This window comes from Leptodactylus fuscus, chromosome 1 (assembly GCF_031893055.1).
Source record: "Leptodactylus fuscus isolate aLepFus1 chromosome 1, aLepFus1.hap2, whole genome shotgun sequence".
Classification (NCBI taxonomy): Eukaryota; Metazoa; Chordata; class Amphibia; order Anura; family Leptodactylidae; genus Leptodactylus; species Leptodactylus fuscus.
Window position 1 is genome coordinate 313,222,147 of NC_134265.1, and position 20,153 is coordinate 313,242,299.

Here is a 20,153-nt window from a genome sequence, read left to right on the forward strand (position 1 = left end):
GATGTGCATACAGCTGGGCATGCTGTGCATATGCAGCGATGTAGCAGTGCCGAGACGCGGGAGCAGGCTGATCATCCACAACAGCAATTGGCTAAATATAAGCAGCTCAGGGCCAACACCAACCCACAGACGGGGTCGCGGGCAGATGCTAGTGTGTATATAAAATGAGAGTACCCATTTTAGCTGAAAACTGCAGTTTGGATGCTATTGGTTACAAGGCCAGTCTAGTCTATATATTATTCATGAACGAAGTACATTTAGTTGTCTGTTATGTTCTATCCATTCAGACATTTCTTAGACCCGGTTCACATCTGCGTTTGGGGATTCCATTCCCCTTTCCGCATGAAAAATGTGTAGAGAAAAGCGCTGCAAGCAATGGCTGCTAGGTATTTTTTATTTTATTTTTTAATCTGGAGCACTGCCTGTCGATAGATTTTGTGTTGTATTACAGCTCAGCTTTATATAATTCAGTTGAGCAGAACAGCAATATCAGACACAACCCATGGACAGGTGTTGCTCTGTTTCTGGAAGAAAGCCGCCTTGTTTTTCCAATTCTGCTCATTCTCTTTAAATATACCATAATATACCTTTGATGGAAACTCTAGGCGCACATACTGATTGAGGTGGACAAACTGGAAGAGATACTGGGAAGCAGATGTGAGGACGTAGCACAACAGTAATGCTTGGAAAGAGGCCCCTAAATACAGAGATGTACATTAGGGATATAGGAGTACTGATAGGGCTCTTACTCAAACATGGTATCAAGAATCCTATATCGTTTTATATAAATTTGAGTTCATTGGTAACTTGGGGGAAAGTCAAGTATTTGTGCTTTTAGGTATTGATTTTGGGATGCAGAAATGTGTACTGCACATTTCTATATATGTATTGTATATTGAAATCAGCCATCCAGCTATACCATAAGTAATGTAATACAGGCTCATTATACCGATATAAAGTGCTGCAGGCTCCTCAGTGTAGACGGCTGACATAATCTTTTACGTCTGAAATTAATTTTTCATCTCCAGATCTTTGATCTGTGGACAAAATAATTTTAAGTCTAATTTTAGGCTCTGTACGTCAGATCACCTGCCGCTAACCACAAGGACATAAGGGAATCATTTTTATGGTAGTAACTTAGATTGTGTTGTACATATATTGAAGAGAATTCATATGTCGCTGCACATGTTCTTATAACTTCAGTGGGATTAGCTTTTGGAGATACTTTATCCGGCCTGTACATCAGAATCTACTTCATTGTAGTGTATGTACTAAAAGGGAATGTCACCAGAAACTGATCTGTTGTTTAAAAAACTTATGTTACATTTATATTTTTTAAAGAATTGTCCTTAAGTTTATTTAAAATTTTTATGTCATTATTAGGGATGAACAAGACAGTTCTTCATGGATTTCCTACAAAATTTTGGGTTTGGCTAAACGTGAAATTTTGGGGGTTAATCAGAATATAGTAAGTGGAGGCCCACCAGAGGTGCATAAGAATAATAGACAGTCATGCTCACCTCTGCTGGGCCTTGTTGTAGTCTCCTCTGTGGGTCCCTATTATCTTCTGTGCTTTTGAATGATGTAACTGGCGCCAGCAAAGAACTGTGATTAGGCCCCAGTGGTCTGTTGGCCATTAGAGATGAGCGAGTAGTGAAATATTCAAGATTCAAGATTCATTCGAGTAGAGCCTCAATATTCGACTACTCTATCGAATATCGAATCTCATTATAGTCTATGGGAAAAAATGCTCGTGTCAGGGGAAACCACTATTCGACTCAGGAGGGTCACCAGGTCCACGAATAGCAGGAAGAGAGTGTTTAGGAGGAGCGCTATGCAGTTGAGGAGTGTTGAGGAGGAGCGCTGTGCAGTTAAAGCGCACGGACCCCAGAGACTATAACGGAGTACGTATGCTTGTAGCGCACTGCCCGCACGAATGATTTGTGCGGGCAGTGCACGGCAAGCACATGGAGCCTATTATAGTCTATGGGGTCCGTGCGCTTTAACTGCACAGCGCTTGCAGTTGCGCTGATATTCCGTTCGGAGGGGGGGTCATCCTGCGGACTCCTTCCGGATGGGAGGCAAGTGCTAATGTGAACCGGCCCTTACTCGTCCTGCAGAACCAGCATTGATTGTCTGAACGCTATACAGTGCATTCGGCCAATCAACGCTGGTTCTGCAGCAGACTCGTCTTTGCTAGTCGGGACAGCTGGCAGCTTGCGTTATGTGAGAGCTTACTTTTTCTCATAGGAATGCATTCACCAGCGTTGATTGGCCGAATGCCATACAGTGTACAGCATTCGGCCAATCAACGCTGGTTCTGCCAGAGGCTCGTCTGTAAGGAGGCGGAGTCTAAGATCAGACCACAATGGAGACTGCTGTAAGGGGGCATTCACACCACCGTTAGTAGTGTCCATTACTAGCATACACTGCAAAATGTTTAACAACGACCACTAACAGATCTGTCATAAAACCTTCCGTTAAAAATCCAATTGATTTCAATGGGATTTGATCTGTTGTCCATTTTCATCAAATTTGTCTTGTACTTTTTTTCAGCGGACATAATAACACGGGGACAGGACTGTATTTTTCCGTTCAAAATAATAGATTTATGATGGACTTTCAGTATCTGGGTTTTTTTTTTTTTTTTTTTTTAAATTAATATCTATGACTAATGGACAATAATGGATGATTGTCCGTTATACTGTCCATTATTACTGTTCATTTTTTCTCTGCTCATGCTCAGAAAGAAGAAACAAAGAAGCAAAGGAAACGGACAGTATATAAATAGATGCTAATGTGTCCATTAAAGTCTATTAGAATAGGCTTTTGTTTTTTAACGAACACTATCAGGACAACAATCCTCTAGTAGTGTGAACACCCCCTGAATACAAAATGGGTTGATATGTTTATATAGAAATACTTGTAAAGCTGTACATAGGGTTTAGGGTTCCAGTGAGTGACCCAGGGCAGAACCTGCCAATTGTCTATGCAGGTAAGCGATCGCTCTTGTGCCCTTTTGAACCTTGTTTGATATTTTACATTCTCTTTTTGCATTCTTTGATTTTCCATCTTGTGAATGAAACAAAACAGCAGATAATGACCTCATTCGGGAGTGCCGGGAAACATCAGGGTGTGGTTCCCACATTTAAAGTAAAAACAAGCACAACACTCAGTCCCTTACGGACACTGAAATGGATGCTAGCAATTTATCTTCGCCAGGTTTTATAAGAAATGAAAACTGTCGTGTTGTAGCTTAACTAAGGAAAAAATGTGAATTTTGCAAAAAGAGCGCACAAGAAATGTTTTACAGCTTTAGCGCTTTACCTTGTCACGATGCTTAAGTTCTGACAGTAGGTATTTTCAACATTTTTTTTTTTTTTTATTTGAGAGTCTACAATTCAGATCATGGAAAATGACTTGTGTGGCCAATGTGGTTTTAAGAAGAGACATAAAAAGCTTCATGAGACACATAGGAAAATATGCCTGATTCCAAGCAAGACACTAACCAAGTCACAGTCACCATTTTAGGAAAATCTACGAAATTTAAGGAAGCTTAAAAACGAATGATAGAAGTAACCATACATAATGGTGTCTATATGACTTCATCACATCCGAGCAGAACAACAAAACCATCAGGTGAATAATATGATAGATAGCCCATTGTCTGTAATGGGGTCTTTGGGCTTCCTTTGGCGTTTGCCATTTTGCCACACAAAAAAGTCCTCCATGCAGAACTCGATCCTCCACAATTTTTAACCATCCTAATTAGAGATGAGCGAACACTAAAATGTTCGAGGTTCGAAATTCGATTCGAACAGCCGCTCAATGTTCGTGTGTTCGAACGGGTTTCGAACCCCATTATAGTCTATGGGGAACAGATACTCGTTAAGGGGGAAACCCAAATCCGTGTCTGGAGGGTCACCAAGTCCACTATGACACCCCAGGAAATGATGCCAACACCTCTGGAATGACACTGGGACAGCAGGGGAAGCATGTCTGGGGGCATCTAACACACCAAAGACCCTCTATTACCCCAACATCACAGCCTAACAACTACACACTTTACACACTCAATACCACCTCTCTGACAGTAGGAAAACACCTTGAAACATGTGTATTTGGCACTTGCAGTGAGGAGAGCTTGTCACCAGCAGTGAATTTGGCCCTTGTAGTAAGTTGAGGTTGGCACCAACATTTGTTTTGAAAATCAGGGTGGATTGAGCCTCTAACCAGCAGAGTTTGGGCAAATTCATGGTGGAGGGAGCCTCTAAACACCCCAGTTTGGGCAAATTCATGGTGGAGGGAGCCTCTAAAAACCCCAGTTTGGACCAATTCATGGTGGAGGGAGCCTCTAACCAGCCCAGTTTGGGCAAATTCATGGTGGAGGGAGCCTCTAACCAGCCCAGTTTGGACCAATTAATGGTGGAGGGAGCCTCTAACCAGCCCAGTTTGGACCAATTAATGGTGGAGGGAGCCTCTAAACAGCCCAGTTTGGGCAAATTCATGGTGGAGGGAGCCTCTAACCAGCCCAGTTTGGACCAATTAATGGTGGAGGGAGCCGCTAAACAGCCCAGTTTGGGCAAATTCATGGTGGAGGGAGCCTCTAAACAGCCCAGTTTGGACCAATTCATGGTGGAGGGAGCCTCTAAACAGCCCAGTTTGGGCAAATTCATGGTGGAGGGAGCCTCTAAACAGCCCAGTTTGGGCAAATTCATGGTGGAGGGAGCCTCTAAACAGCCCAGTTTGGGCAAATTCATGGTGGAGGGAGCCTCTAACCAGCCCAGTTTGGACCAATTAATGGTGGAGGGAGCCTCTAAACAGCCAAGTTTTGGGAAATTCATGGTGGAGGGAGCCTCTAACCAGCCCAGTTTGGACCAATTCATGGTGGAGGGAGCCTCTAAACAGCCCAGTTTGGGCAAATTCATGGTGGAGGGAGCCTCTAAAAAACCCAGTTTGGACCAATTCATGGTGGAGGGAGCCTCTAACCAGCCCAGTTTGGACCAATTAATGGTGGAGGGAGCCTCTAAACAGCCAAGTTTGGACCAATTCATGGTGGAGGGAGCCTCTAAAAACCCCAGTTTGGACCAATTCATGGTGGAGGGAGCCTCTAACCAGCCCAGTTTGGGCAAATTCATGGTGGAGGGAGCCTCTAAACAGCCCAGTTTGGGCAAATTCATGGTGGAGGGAGCCTCTAACCAGCCCAGTTTGGACCAATTAATGGTGGAGGGAGCCGCTAAACAGCCCAGTTTGGACCAATTCATGGTGGAGGGAGCCTCTAAAAACCCCAGTTTGGACCAATTCATGGTGGAGGGAGCCTCTAAAAAACCCAGTTTGGACCAATTCATGGTGGAGGGAGCCTCTAACCAGCCCAGTTTGGACCAATTAATGGTGGAGGGAGCCTCTAAACAGCCAAGTTTGGACCAATTCATGGTGGAGGGAGCCTCTAAAAACCCCAGTTTGGACCAATTCATGGTGGAGGGAGCCTCTAACCAGCCCAGTTTGGACCAATTAATGGTGGAGGGAGCCTCTAACCAGCCCAGTTTGGACCAATTAATGGTGGAGGGAGCCTCTAACCACCCCAGTTTGGACCAATTCATGGTGGAGGGAGCCTCTAAACAGCCAAGTTTGGACCAATTCATGGTGGAGGGAGCCTCTAAAAACCCCAGTTTGGACCAATTCATGGTGGAGGGAGCCTCTAACCAGCCCAGTTTGGGCAAATTCATGGTGGAGGGAGCCTCTAAACAGCCCAGTTTGGGCAAATTCATGGTGGAGGGAGCCTCTAACCAGCCCAGTTTGGACCAATTAATGGTGGAGGGAGCCGCTAAACAGCCCAGTTTGGGCAAATTCATGGTGGAGGGAGCCTCTAAACAGCCCAGTTTGGACCAATTCATGGTGGAGGGAGCCTCTAAAAAACCCAGTTTGGACCAATTCATGGTGGAGGGAGCCTCTAACCAGCCCAGTTTGGACCAATTAATGGTGGAGGGAGCCTCTAAACAGCCAAGTTTTGGGAAATTCATGGTGGAGGGAGCCTCTAACCAGCCCAGTTTGGACCAATTCATGGTGGAGGGAGCCTCTAAACAGCCCAGTTTGGGCAAATTCATGGTGGAGGGAGCCTCTAAAAAACCCAGTTTGGACCAATTCATGGTGGAGGGAGCCTCTAACCAGCCCAGTTTGGGCAAATTCATGGTGGAGGGAGCCTCTAAACAGCCCAGTTTGGGCAAATTCATGGTGGAGGGAGCCTCTAACCAGCCCAGTTTGGACCAATTAATGGTGGAGGGAGCCGCTAAACAGCCCAGTTTGGGCAAATTCATGGTGGAGGGAGCCTCTAAACAGCCCAGTTTGGACCAATTCATGGTGGAGGGAGCCTCTAAAAAACCCAGTTTGGACCAATTCATGGTGGAGGGAGCCTCTAAACAGCCCAGTTTGGGCAAATTCATGGTGGAGGGAGCCTCTAACCAGCAGAGTTGTGGGAAAGCAGGGTGGAGGGAGCCTCTAACCAGCAGAGTTGGTGGAAATCAGGGTGGAGGGAGCCTCTAACCAGCAGAGTTGGGGGAAATCATGTTGGAGGGAGCCTAGTATTAGCAGAATTGTGCAACGCTTATGGTGGATGAGTATGAGGATGCGGAGGAATTGGAGAGGTTGAGTACAGACATGGAGTTTCATGTTGGGGTGCTTTACACAGGTGGGCACAAAAATGAAGGCTCTATCCAGTGGTGGTTCATTTTTATCAAAGTGAGCCGGTCGGCACTCTCAGCTGACAGACGGGTGCGCTTGTCAGTGATGATGCCACCGGCTGCACTGAACACCCACTCAGATAGGACGCTGGCGGCAGGACAGGACAGCACCTCCAAGGCATATAGGGCAAGTTCAAGCCACAGGTCCAACTTCGACACCCAATACGTGTAGGGCGCAGAGGGGTCGGAGAGGACAGGGCTGTGGTCGGAAAGGTATTCCCGCAACATGCGCCTATACTTCTCACGCCTGGTGACACTAGGACCCTCCGTGGCGGCACTTTGGCGAGGGGGTGCCATCAAGGTGTCCCAGACCTTAGACAGTGTGCCCCTCGTTTGTGTGGACCGGTGAGAACTTGGTTGCCTACTGGAGGAACTGCCCTCCCTGCCGCCAACGTCACATGCTGGAAACATCTCCATCATATTCTGCACCAATTGCCTGTGGCAAGCATTGATGCGATTGGCCCTCCCCTCTACCGGAATAAAAGACGAGATGTTGTTTTTATACCGGGGGTCAAGGATAGCAAAGATCCAGTACTGGTTGTCCTCCATGATTTTGACAATACGCTTGTCGGTTGTAAAGCACCCCAACATGAACTCAGCCATGTCTGCCACAGTGTTAGTTGGCATGACTCCTCTGGCCCCACCGGAAAGTTCAATCTCCATTTCCTCCTCATCCTCCATGTCTACCCATCCGCGCTGCAACAATGGGACGATTCGAAGTTGCCCGGAAGTCTCCTGTATCACCATCACATCATCGGACAACTCTTCTTTCTCCTCCTCCTCCTCCTCCTCCTCCATTAAACGCAGTGAAGCGGACAGATGTGTGGACCTACTCTCCAGCTGTGACGGATCGGATGCTATCCCTAACTCCTCTGTGTGATCTGAGTTATCCCTGATGTCAATCAGGGATTCTCTCAGAACACACAAGAGCGGGATTGTAAGGCTCACCATCGCATCCTCAGAGCTCACCCTCCTTGTGGACTCCTCAAAGACCCGTAGGATGTCACAAAGGTCTCTCATCCATGGCCACTCATGGATGTGAAACTGAGGCAGCTGACTTTGTGGCACCCTAGGGTTTTGTAGCTGGTATTCCATCAAAGGTCTCTGCTGCTCAACCACTCTATTCAACATCTGAAACGTTGAGTTCCAGCGTGTGGGGACGTCGCACAAAAGCCGGTGTTGTGGCACATGCAGGCGTTGCTGGAGAGATTTTAAGCTAGCAGCGGCTACTGTCGACTTGCGAAAGTGGGCGCACATGCGCCGCACTTTCACCAGTAGCTCTGGAACATTGGGGTAGCTCTTTAGGAAACGTTGCACCACTAGGTTGAAGACGTGGGCCAGGCATGGAACATGTTGGAGGCCGGCAAGCTCCAGAGCTGCTACCAGGTTCCGGCCGTTATCACAAACGACCATGCCTGGGCCCAGGTGCAGCGGCTCAAACCATATTGCCGTCTCATCGAGGAGGGCATCCCTCACCTCGGAGGCAGTGTGCTGTCTGTCCCCCAAGCTGATCAGCTTCAGCACAGCCTGCTGACGTCTACCAACGCCAGTGCTGCAACGTTTCCAACTCGTAGCTGGGGTCAATCTAACAGCGGAGGAGGAGGCGGTGGCGGAGGAGGAGGCGGTGGCGGAGGAGGAGGCGGTAGAGGAGGAGGAGGAGGGGGGTGTTCTTCTCGTGTCCCTGCCAGGAATGTTAGGCGGGGAGACGAGGTACACCGGGCCAGTTTGGGAAGCAGTCCCAGCCTCAACTACATTCACCCAGTGTGCCGTCAGTGAAATGTAGCGTCTCTGTCCGCATGCACTTGTCCACGCGTCGGTGGTCAAGTGGACCTTTGTGCAAAGCGCGGAACTAAGGGCCCGCCTGATGTTGAGTGACACGTGCTGGTGCAAGGCGGGGACGGCACACCGGGAGAAGTAGTGACGGCTAGGGACGGCATAGCGAGGTGCCGCAGTTGCCATCAGGTCCAGGAAGGCGGGAGTTTCAACAAGCCGGAACGCCAACATCTCCTGGGCCAGCAGTTTAGCGATGTTGGCGTTCAAGGCTTGCGCGTGTGGGTGGTTAGCAGTGTATTTCTGCCGCCGCTCCAATGTCTGAGAGATGGTGGGTTGTTGTAAAGAAACGCCTGATGGTGCCTTTGATGGTGCAGGAGAAGGAGATAAGACAGGACCAGGGGAGGATGAGGTAGAAGTCAACAAAGTGGCGGAGGCAGATGAAGTGGTGTCCTGGCTCGTCCTCTGGAGTGCATCGCCAGCACAGTCAGCAGTGGCAGTGGCAGAGGCAGAGGCAGTGGCAGTGGCGTGAACGGCAGGCGGCCTTTGTCCTGCCGTTGCTGCCTGCCACTGATTCCAGTGCTTGGATTCCAAATGACGGCGCATTGAAGTGGTGGACAGGTTGCTCTTCTCAGAGCCCCTAATCAATTTCGAGAGGCAAATTGTGCAGACAACACTATATCTGTCCTCGGCGCATTCCTTGAAAAAACTCCACACCTTCGAGAAACGTGCCCTCGAGGTGGGAGTTTTTCGGGGCTGGGTACGAACTGGAACATCTTGGGAGATTCCGGGTGTGGCCTGGCTTCGCCTAAGCTGCTGACCTCTGCCTCTGCCTCTAGCTACCCTTTTTGGTGCTGCACCTGCCTCAACATCCACACTACTTTCCCCGCTTGACATCCCCCCTGTCCAGGTCGGGTCAGTGTCCTCATCATCCACCACTTCCTCTTCCAACTCCTGTCTCATCTCCTCCTCCCGCACAATGCGCCGGTCAACTGGATGCCCTGACGGCAACTGCGTCACATCATCGTCGATGAGGGTGGGTTGCTGGTCATCCACCACCAAATCGAACGGAGATGGAGGAGACTCTAGTGTTTGAGCATCTGGACACAGATGCTCCTCTGTTAGGTTCGTGGAATCGTGACGTGGAGAGGCAGGTTGAGGGACAATGAAAGGAGCGGAGAACAGCTCTGGGGAGCAGGGACAGTTTGGGTTATTGTTCTGTAAAGCTTCGGAATTTTGGGAGGAAGGAAGACAAGACTGTTGGGTAATAGGAGGAGAGGAGGCAGAGTCTGACTGGCTGCTGGACAATGTGCTGTAAGCGTTCTCTGACAGCCATTGCAAGACCTGTTCCTGGTTCTCGGGCCTACTAAGGTTTGTACCCTGCAGTTTAGTTAATGTGGCAAGCAACCCTGGCACTGTGGAGTGGCGCAATGCTTGCTGCCCCACAGGAGTAGGCACGGGACGCCCTGTGGCTTCACTGCTACCTTGCTCCCCAGAACCATTCCCCCGACCTCGCCCACGGCCTCGTCCACGTCCCTTTCCGGGAGCTTTGCGCATTTTGAATTCCTAGTTAGAAATTGGCACTGTATACCAGTAGTAAAAATTGTGGGTGCACGTAACCCCAATATATTCTTTGAATTCCCAGTCAGACACTGGCACTATATGGCAGTAGCAAGAAATGAGGGTATTTGTATTCCCAATATATTCTTTGAATTCCCAGTCAGACAATGGCACTGTATACCAGTAGTAAAAATTGTGGGTGCACGTAACCCCAATATATTCTTTGAATTACCAGTCAGAAACTGGCACTATATGGCAGTAGCAAGAAATGAGGGTATTTATAACCCCAATATATTCTTTGAATTCCCAGTCAGACAATGGCACTGTATACCAGTAGTAAAAATTGTGGGTGCACGTAACCCCAATATATTCTTTGAATTCCCAGTCAGACACTGGCACTATATGGCAGTAGCAAGAAATGAGGGTATTTGTATTCCCAATATACTCTTTGAATTCCCAGTCAGACAATGGCACTGTATACCAGTAGTAAAAATTGTGGGTGCACGTAACCCCAATATATTCTTTGAATTACCAGTCAGAAACTGGCACTATATGGCAGTAGCAAGAAATGAGGGTATTTATAACCCCAATATATTCTTTGAATTCCCAGTCAGACAATGGCACTGTATACCAGTGGTAAAAATTGTGGGTGCACGTAACCCCAATATATTCTTTGAATTACCAGTCAGAAACTGGCACTATATGGCAGTAGCAAGAAATGAGGGTATTTGTATTCCCAATATATTCTTTGAATTCCCAGTCAGACACTGGCACTATATGGCAGTAGCAAGAAATGAGGGTATTTGTATTCCCAATATATTCTTTGAATTCCCAGTCAGACAATGGCACTGTATACCAGTAGTAAAAATTGTGGGTGCACGTAACCCCAATATATTCTTTGAATTACCAGTCAGAAACTGGCACTATATGGCAGTAGCAAGAAATGAGGGTATTTGTATTCCCAATATATTCTTTGAATTCCCAGTCAGACACTGGCACTATATGGCAGTAGCAAGAAATGAGGGTATTTGTATTCCCAATATATTCTTTGAATTCCCAGTCAGACAATGGCACTGTATACCAGTAGTAAAAATTGTGGGTGCACGTAACCCCAATATATTCTTTGAATTACCAGTCAGAAACTGGCACTATATGGCAGTAGCAAGAAATGAGGGTATTTATAACCCCAATATATTCTTTGAATTCCCAGTCAGACAATGGCACTGTATACCAGTAGTAAAAATTGTGGGTGCACGTAACCCCAATATATTCTTTGAATTACCAGTCAGAAACTGGCACTATATGGCAGTAGCAAGAAATGAGGGTATTTGTATTCCCAATATATTCTTTGAATTCCCAGTCAGACACTGGCACTATATGGCAGTAGCAAGAAATGAGGGTATTTGTATTCCCAATATATTCTTTGAATTCCCAGTCAGACAATGGCACTGTATACCAGTAGTAAAAATTGTGGGTGCACGTAACCCCAATATATTCTTTGAATTCCCAGTCAGAAACTGGCACTATATGGCAGTAGCAAGAAATGAGGGTATTTGTATTCCCAATATATTCTTTGAATTCCCAGTCAGACAATGGCACTGTATACCAGTAGTAAAAATTGTGGGTGCACGTAACCCCAATATATTCTTTGAATTACCAGTCAGAAACTGGCACTATATGGCAGTAGCAAGAAATGAGGGTATTTGTATTCCCAATATATTCTTTGAATTCCCAGTCAGACAATGGCACTGTATACCAGTAGTAAAAATTGTGGGTGCACGTAACCCCAATATATTCTTTGAATTACCAGTCAGACACTGGCACTATATGGCAGTAGCAAGAAATGAGGGTATTTGTATTCCCAATATATTCTTTGAATTCCCAGTCAGACAATGGCACTGTATACCAGTAGTAAAAATTGTGGGTGCACGTAACCCCAATATATTCTTTGAATTCCCAGTCAGACACTGGCACTATATGGCAGTAGCAAGAAATGAGGGTATTTGTATTCCCAATATATTCTTTGAATTCCCAGTCAGACAATGGCACTGTATACCAGTAGTAAAAATTGTGGGTGCACGTAACCCCAATATATTCTTTGAATTACCAGTCAGAAACTGGCACTATATGGCAGTAGCAAGAAATGAGGGTATTTATAACCCCAATATATTCTTTGAATTCCCAGTCAGACAATGGCACTGTATACCAGTAGTAAAAATTGTGGGTGCACGTAACCCCAATATATTCTTTGAATTCCCAGTCAGACACTGGCACTATATGGCAGTAGCAAGAAATGAGGGTATTTGTATTCCCAATATACTCTTTGAATTCCCAGTCAGACAATGGCACTGTATACCAGTAGTAAAAATTGTGGGTGCACGTAACCACAATATATTCTTTGAATTACCAGTCAGAAACTGGCACTATATGGCAGTAGCAAGAAATGAGGGTATTTATAACCCCAATATATTCTTTGAATTCCCAGTCAGACAATGGCACTGTATACCAGTAGTAAAAATTGTGAGTGCACGTAACCACAATATATTCTTTGAATTACCAGTCAGAAACTGGCACTATATGGCAGTAGCAAGAAATGAGGGTATTTGTATTCCCAATATATTCTTTGAATTCCCAGTCAGACAATGGCACTGTATACCAGTAGTAAAAATTGTGGGTGCACGTAACCCCAATATATTCTTTGAATTACCAGTCAGAAACTGGCACTATATGGCAGTAGCAAGAAATGAGGGTATTTATAACCCCAATATATTCTTTGAATTCCCAGTCAGACAATGGCACTGTATACCAGTAGTAAAAATTGTGGGTGCACGTAACCACAATATATTCTTTGAATTACCAGTCAGAAACTGGCACTATATGGCAGTAGCAAGAAATGAGGGTATTTATAACCCCAATATATTCTTTGAATTCCCAGTCAGACAATGGCACTGTATACCAGTAGTAAAAATTGTGGGTGCACGTAACCCCAATATATTCTTTGAATTACCAGTCAGAAACTGGCACTATATGGCAGTAGCAAGAAATGAGGGTATTTGTATTCCCAATATATTCTTTGAATTCCCAGTCAGACACTGGCACTATATGGCAGTAGCAAGAAATGAGGGTATTTGTATTCCCAATATATTCTTTGAATTCCCAGTCAGACAATGGCACTGTATACCAGTAGTAAAAATTGTGGGTGCACGTAACCCCAATATATTCTTTGAATTCCCAGTCAGACACTGGCACTATATGGCAGTAGCAAGAAATGAGGGTATTTGTATTCCCAATATATTCTTTGAATTCCCAGTCAGACAATGGCACTGTATACCAGTAGTAAAAATTGTGGGTGCACGTAACCCCAATATATTCTTTGAATTACCAGTCAGACACTGGCACTATATGGCAGTAGCAAGAAATGAGGGTATTTGTATTCCCAATATATTCTTTGAATTCCCAGTCAGACAATGGCACTGTATACCAGTAGTAAAAATTGTGGGTGTATATAGCCCCAATTCTATTGCTAGGGGACTTGCAGGGTATTTCTGGGGTGAAGGGGGGGGGCACACCGTTGGAACGGGTATCGGGGTATATATCGGGTATACGGGAATACACTGACAGTGTATTCCATTCAGGATCCTGGGAAAGCTGGGTTGCGGCGATTGAGCCCGTCAGTGCCACGTTACACTGACAAGCTTCTCCCTGGAATTTAGCTCTTACAAGAGCTGTTGGTTGTCTTCTCCTTCCTATCCTAGCCTGTCCCTGCCTACCCAGAATCTAAGCCCTAGCTAGCTGGACGGAAACCTCCGTCCTCGGTGAATTGCAAGCTCAGAATGACGCGAACCTGGGCGGCGCTGTTCTTTTAAATTAGAGGTCACATGTTTTCGGCAGCCAATGGGTTTTGCCTACTTTTCTCAACGTCACCGGTGTCGTAGTTCCTGTCCCACCTACCCTGCGCTGTTATTGGAGCAAAAAAGGCGCCAGGGAAGGTGGGAGGGGAATCGAGTAATGGCGCACTTTACCACGCGGTGTTCGATTCGATTCGAACATGCCGAACAGCCTAATATCCGATCGAACATGAGTTCGATAGAACACTATTCGCTCATCTCTAATCCTAATCCTTTGTTGCAGAACTTAGCTTTAGTTCAGCTCCATTGAGGTCAATTTTTTAATGGATGCAAAAAAACAGATACAAATCGATGCCCATCTGACATGAACTTTTTTTTTCTGATGGAATAACTTAACTACTTCTCTGCTGTAAATAACCCGGGAGTTCTTAGAAGAAAGGCGCTTATTTTCTCAAGATTCAGGCAGTGTGAGGGGAAGAATATCTGTGTAAGATAAGATTGGTTTATTCAACCATTTTTTTCAGTATCGTCCATAATTAACCTTTTGTCAACCTTCCTAGCCTTCGAGAAGTAAGATATCTCAAAATGCTGATTGTAGCAGAAGGTTGTTATTATTATATTTTGTTGCTATAACCTTGAGGTTGAGGCCCCACCTTGCGGAAACACACAGCTTTTTTGTTGCAGATTTTGTTGCGGTTTTTTTTTTGAGCCACAGACAGGAGTGGATTGATCAGAAGGTAGAAGTATGAGAGTTTCCTATATATTTCCCATTATTCTTGTAGCCATTTTTGGCTTTGGATCAAAGAATCGCAACAAAATCTGCAACAAAAAAAAGCTGCGTTTCCACAAGGTGGGGCCTCAGCCTGAGACAGACTTCTTCTCAGCAGTTTTCTTATCTTGTTTACTGAAAACCAAAGACTAATCTCTGTGACCCATATCATGGAGCAGTCACGGGATGCACACAGTTTTAAAACCAGTTGAACTAGTTTTAACCGCTTGCTTCATGTAGCACCCACTAACCATATAAATATCTGTGATGTGTAATAAAGATTACAACTCTTTGTATACAGCATCTGAGTAGGACTGTATCTGTGTTCTCCAAGCTCGTACCCTTCTTTCCAGGATTCGGAAACAGACAACATCTACGCCGGGGTGTTCCCCCGACAAGGGCGTAATCTTTTTCTAATTATGAGACAGAATCCACCTAAAAACAGCAACAAATTACTGTGAACATATCGTTAAAAGGCTCGAAGACTTAGTTCACAAATGCATTCAGTATTCCGTTTGGGAAGTCCTCTTGGGGACCCCTCGAAATGGAACACATTAAAAAGTGGTGATCTAAGAAAGCACATGGACCCTATAGACTATAATGGGGTCCGTGTGTTTTCTGCGCGGTGTCTGCACAAATCATGCAGAAAGAAAAGTGCTGCTTTTAGAACGCAGATGTGAACCAGGCCTCAGTCCAGATCCCTGACCAACCTGCTCAGTAGCTACAAAACTTAGAAGGGATGTTGAACAACTTTCTATAATATGTGGAGGGGGATAATGTTCTATAACTAGTATTTTATCACTCACCAATATGTGTGAACTTTAGTGTCACCTTAGCATTAGTAAAAGGGGCGCTGCCTGTTCTCAGTGCACTAGCCTGCCAGAGGCTTCGTGTATAGATTTTTGCAGATACTTAATCCAGCTCATTTGGAATTATGACACATTCTCCAGTGTATTAAATGTGGCAGATTACAAAATATTTGGGACAATAGCAATTAGAACAATTTGATGGGAAATTCAAGTTGATAATGCTGCGACCTCTCACAGTACAAGGTAAATAAATAATGGGCCAAGTCGTGTAATTATTGCTGTAAACCTCAGCGCTAAATGAGTCTGAGTCAAGGCAAAGTCATGCACTCTGGAGGGGGTCAAGTATCCACAGAAATGTGGAATGTCTCCGACACACGTATATAAACACATTGGCTGTCAACTGTGAACTACAATATACTTTTTCCACTGGATTAAGTTAGTTGCATGCGTTTTCCTAGTGTATAAATTACCACAAATACCATTATGCTGATGTGTTGAAAATGTCACCATGTTTCCATTCATGTCAATGCAAAGGGATGCAAGGGTAAGCCTGCCTACAAAGAAATTGATTAAAGAAGGTCTACCCGCTGGCCATCTACTTTCTGAAATGCCAAGTGTGTAGCTGCCAGAGGCAACAACTTACAAGCATGTAAAAAAAATAAAAAATAAAAAAATAGAACATTTCAAATAGTAGCAGTATATTAATCTAATTTAGAAAGTGTTGAGCTCCTTTAAAAGGGACCTTTTACCATCTCTACCTAATCTAGTCATTTTTCAATAGACGGCACTCCATTGATTCCAGTACAGTTGGAATTTTTTCTCTAGCCCCCAGCGTTCCTGAACAGTTGGTCCGTTAGTTTCAGTACCCAATACGCTAATTAGACACAATACTGTCAAGTGGGTGGTCCTAGGCTGGAGTAGACAGTCTGGGACTGCCCACCGGACAGTTGAGAGGCTGATTTGCATATTGTGTGCTGAAATTACCTGCACTGATTGTCCAGGAATGGTGAGAGCTACGGTAAATATTCCAACTGTTCCAGAGTGAATGGAGGAGCACCTTTTGAAAGTTGCAAAGAGTTGGTGAAAGGTTCTCCTTAAAGGGAACCCGTCATGTTGAAACTACAGCCCCCTCTGCAGGCACAGTGTGGAAGATTTATGAAGATCATGTTTTCAAGTCCTATCTTCATACCTACAGCGCTGGCAGAGAATGTACCTGATTTATAAGGTGTAATACAAGTTATACTAAATCTTCTACCACAAAACATGGTCCGCACATCCCAGTCTTATACATTGATCTCGTGCTTCTCAGGGATATTCTACAATACTGAACATACTGATACATATTGATCAAGGTGTATAAGCCCACTAGCCACTTCACAACGACCTCTGTATATTGGGTCCTCTAATCTACTGGGTGCGAGAGATCGCCACAACCACAACACGGCACCCATAGGGGGAGCAACCCAGTGATCCAGCAACACCCCTGCCACCAGACCAGGGTTTCTATTCCAAACTCATTATAGTCTATGGGGTGCGTGGGAGTCTGTAAAGGGTATTTCTGCTAGCGGAAAAAGGAACCCACTGGAGTCAATGGGAGGCTTTTTTTCCCACGTGGATTCTGACGTGGATTCAGCATCAAAATCAGCGCCAAAAAAACTCTGTGTGAATGGACCCTTAGATATACTGAGGAGATGATCTCCTCAGACCCAACAGCCCCTTCAGCTTCCTGGCACTCAATCACTTGGCTGGAGCAGAAAGCATCATGGCTGCTTGCTAAGTAGTATACAGCGATTATTCAGCTGCATGTATACAGCTATAAGGAATAGGGGCATATGCAGGATTTTCCAGGCAAGAAATAGCATTTTTCAGCTCCTCACACACAGTATAATACCTCCACAAAGTACCCCATCGGGATAATGCTTTCACCCCCTTATCTAGTGCTGGGACCTTTTGGCCAGCCTGGGTACTTGCTAAGGTTCTACGCACACACATACAGTGTACAACTGTTACCAGCACCAGCTTGGAAAACAATTAGACTTGCTAATACTACACATATATACAAGTAGTATATATCAGAATATTGCAAGCACCCTGAGAGAGTTGCATTATGGATATGGCTGCCTTATCACTATGCTATGTACAAAGCCATCAATAGAAGACTCCCACTAAGATTCATCTGCTTAACACATGGCCAACATGTTTTATCATCTCCAAACTACCGCAAACAAGTGTATGACTTCACAAGAAGTATACAGATGTCAGTAATTGCTTGTACCCCTTAGATAGACATTGAAGGTTGAGTGTTTTACTAGATGCTTGTATGTGAGCCTGTCACAAGTCTGGGAGATTGCTGATGACTTAGAGTAAGAAGATGATCACTGGTGTCTTAATGGGACCCAGAGTACACACGTTACACATGTTCGCATGTTCTAGAAAGCGTAACTAAACTTTGGAATATCTTTTGAATTTTGGGCAGCATTGGTGACCTGACTAAATATTGTAATATAATATATTAATGGATTTTGCATTCAGTTATGTATTCCCATCTGTGGTGTTTCCGATCCATTCTGTTCCAATGACATGGAGCTGGAGAGGACCTGCTCTATAATCATCCGTTTCGTCAGAATAGAATGGATCAGGAGCCCCATTGTGAATGTACTCGACTAATGCTTGGGTTTCATCCGAATGTGCTATCCTGCAAACTCTGCCCTACATCAGAAGCAAACTTGGTTGTGTGCATGGGGTTTAACTGTTGAAAGTAATCTCCCCCCTCGACTTCCGTACACCCATAGTCCAGTAAGAAGACCACGAGATAAACAACGCAAAGAATACAGAAGGGACAGAAGTGGGTTTCAGCGCACTTTACTAGGAAGCAAATATAAATGAGGACTGTCACTTCTATCATGGTGGTCAACACTTTAGATCAGTGCTGGCCAAGCTCGCCAATTTCAGTTGATAGTGGACTATCTTATGGGTAATTAAAAAATAGAAAACAGTAACTTCCACTTGGTTCCAAAAGGAGAGTTACCCATTACGATCAAAAACAACCACATTTCAGATCCTCATTTGAGCCTTTATCAAGGTGATGAGGAGCTGAAACATCGTCATTGTTCTCTATGGGGAAGTAAACGTATATCCTTTGGGACCAACTGGATGATGCCTTTTGGGGGTGACAGCAACACGTCATTAGAAAGAACGATCAGGTGTATTGTTTTTTTTTATGCTTATTCCTTTGTTCTAAGGTGATTATAACACCATTAGAGATCTCTGGCATTGGTTTATGGCCCCCTCTCTACAGAGTCCACATGTATACTCAGTTAAGCTGGGCATGTCTGTGTACACGGGGTCAGGACAAATAGACCTCTGAATGGCTGGTAACATCGGAGGTGTTTCACCACCTGGAGCTTCTAATGAATATTTTGGAACTTTTTCCTAATATTCTTGGTAATAAAGGTAAAGATAACATAGCAGCTTTCAGTACTCTATTTTATCATATATGCCTATAAAAACATTTGCTGCCAGTTGTCAGCTTCTTAGCTATGGTAGGATTCACTTATACTATAGCCATATATCGAATGTTCCAGTTGGCGTCATGATATACATCTTCTAGTTACAAGAATGTTTTTGATAAAATACCATAGAAGAAAGGTGTCGAAGAATTTGCTAAAAGTCAAGGAATACAGGTCCATACATGGCTATGGAGTCAGTTGGCCAATCCATCGGCTTCAACTCCTTTCTTATTTCCACTGCCTGACTCTGATTCTTGCTTCAACTTTTTCATAAATGGCTGACAGCCATGGTCATACAGAAGTTGCCATGCAAGTAAATATTGTACATTTAATGCATTATATATAACAATATATTCTGAAGCCAGACTTAGTATTTTTTTCCAACTTCACCCAAAACTGCCTCCGACTCCACATCCCTGAGTCCTTGGCCGTTCCATGTGATAGGACCAATATCCGTGCATGACTCCAGAGTATCACCAAAAAAGTATTGTAGTCCCATGTATGTAAGATCAGGATAGGAGACAAAAATCAACTACTTAAAGGTTTGTTCAGTAATGCACCAGATAACATAGAATTAGCAAAATAATAAGCAAGATCTAGTCACAGAGTGACGTGGTCAGGATACATCAAGAAGTCTACAATAAAATCACTGCCAACCATTAGTCAGACATTGAACTAAGGGGATCAGTTAAAAAAAAAAAAAATCAGAGTGGGGTAAAAACCTAAAAGAAGCTATTTTCATTGATTTCCCAGTGATCCTGTTCTCACACTGCCCAGGTAGTCCGTCAGTATCTGCTTCTTGGTCCCTTTCAAGACCTTCGGGCACCTGGTAAGCACTTGGTTGGGAGCATTGAGAAGAGAGCTGCTGCTTTTACGGTTTTACCTATTCTACGCCAGTTCTTAAAATTTTTACCTGACAGACAACCCTTGTAAAGAGTCTAAAGACACATTATGATACAATAGAAAAAGAATATATTTGAGTATAAAATGGTTCCCTTTATAACACCTGGATATATTTTTCTACCAGGTATATCCCATTGTTGAGTCCACATTTTGTTTTCATAAATCGTATCAAAATGCAGGGGGCTCATTCCTTTACAAAAAAGGCCACATTACATGGCTGGGACACATTTGTTCTGCTTTTCCTGAAA

General features: G+C 44.6%; 2 protein-coding genes across 2 annotated transcripts in view; both read left to right on the forward strand.

Annotated features, from left to right (window-relative positions):
- The window catches only part of LNX1 (ligand of numb-protein X 1), a 303,671-nt gene extending 288,413 nt beyond the window's left edge, over positions 1 to 15,258 (forward strand). The window contains exon 13 of the transcript XR_012711843.1: positions 15,247 to 15,258. The gene's annotated coding sequence lies outside the window, so the exon portion shown is untranslated. The remainder of the gene's footprint in view (positions 1 to 15,246) is intronic.
- The window catches only part of SCFD2 (sec1 family domain containing 2), a 378,807-nt gene that overhangs the window by 65,661 nt on the left and 292,993 nt on the right, over positions 1 to 20,153 (forward strand). The gene's annotated exons all lie outside the window — the stretch shown is intronic.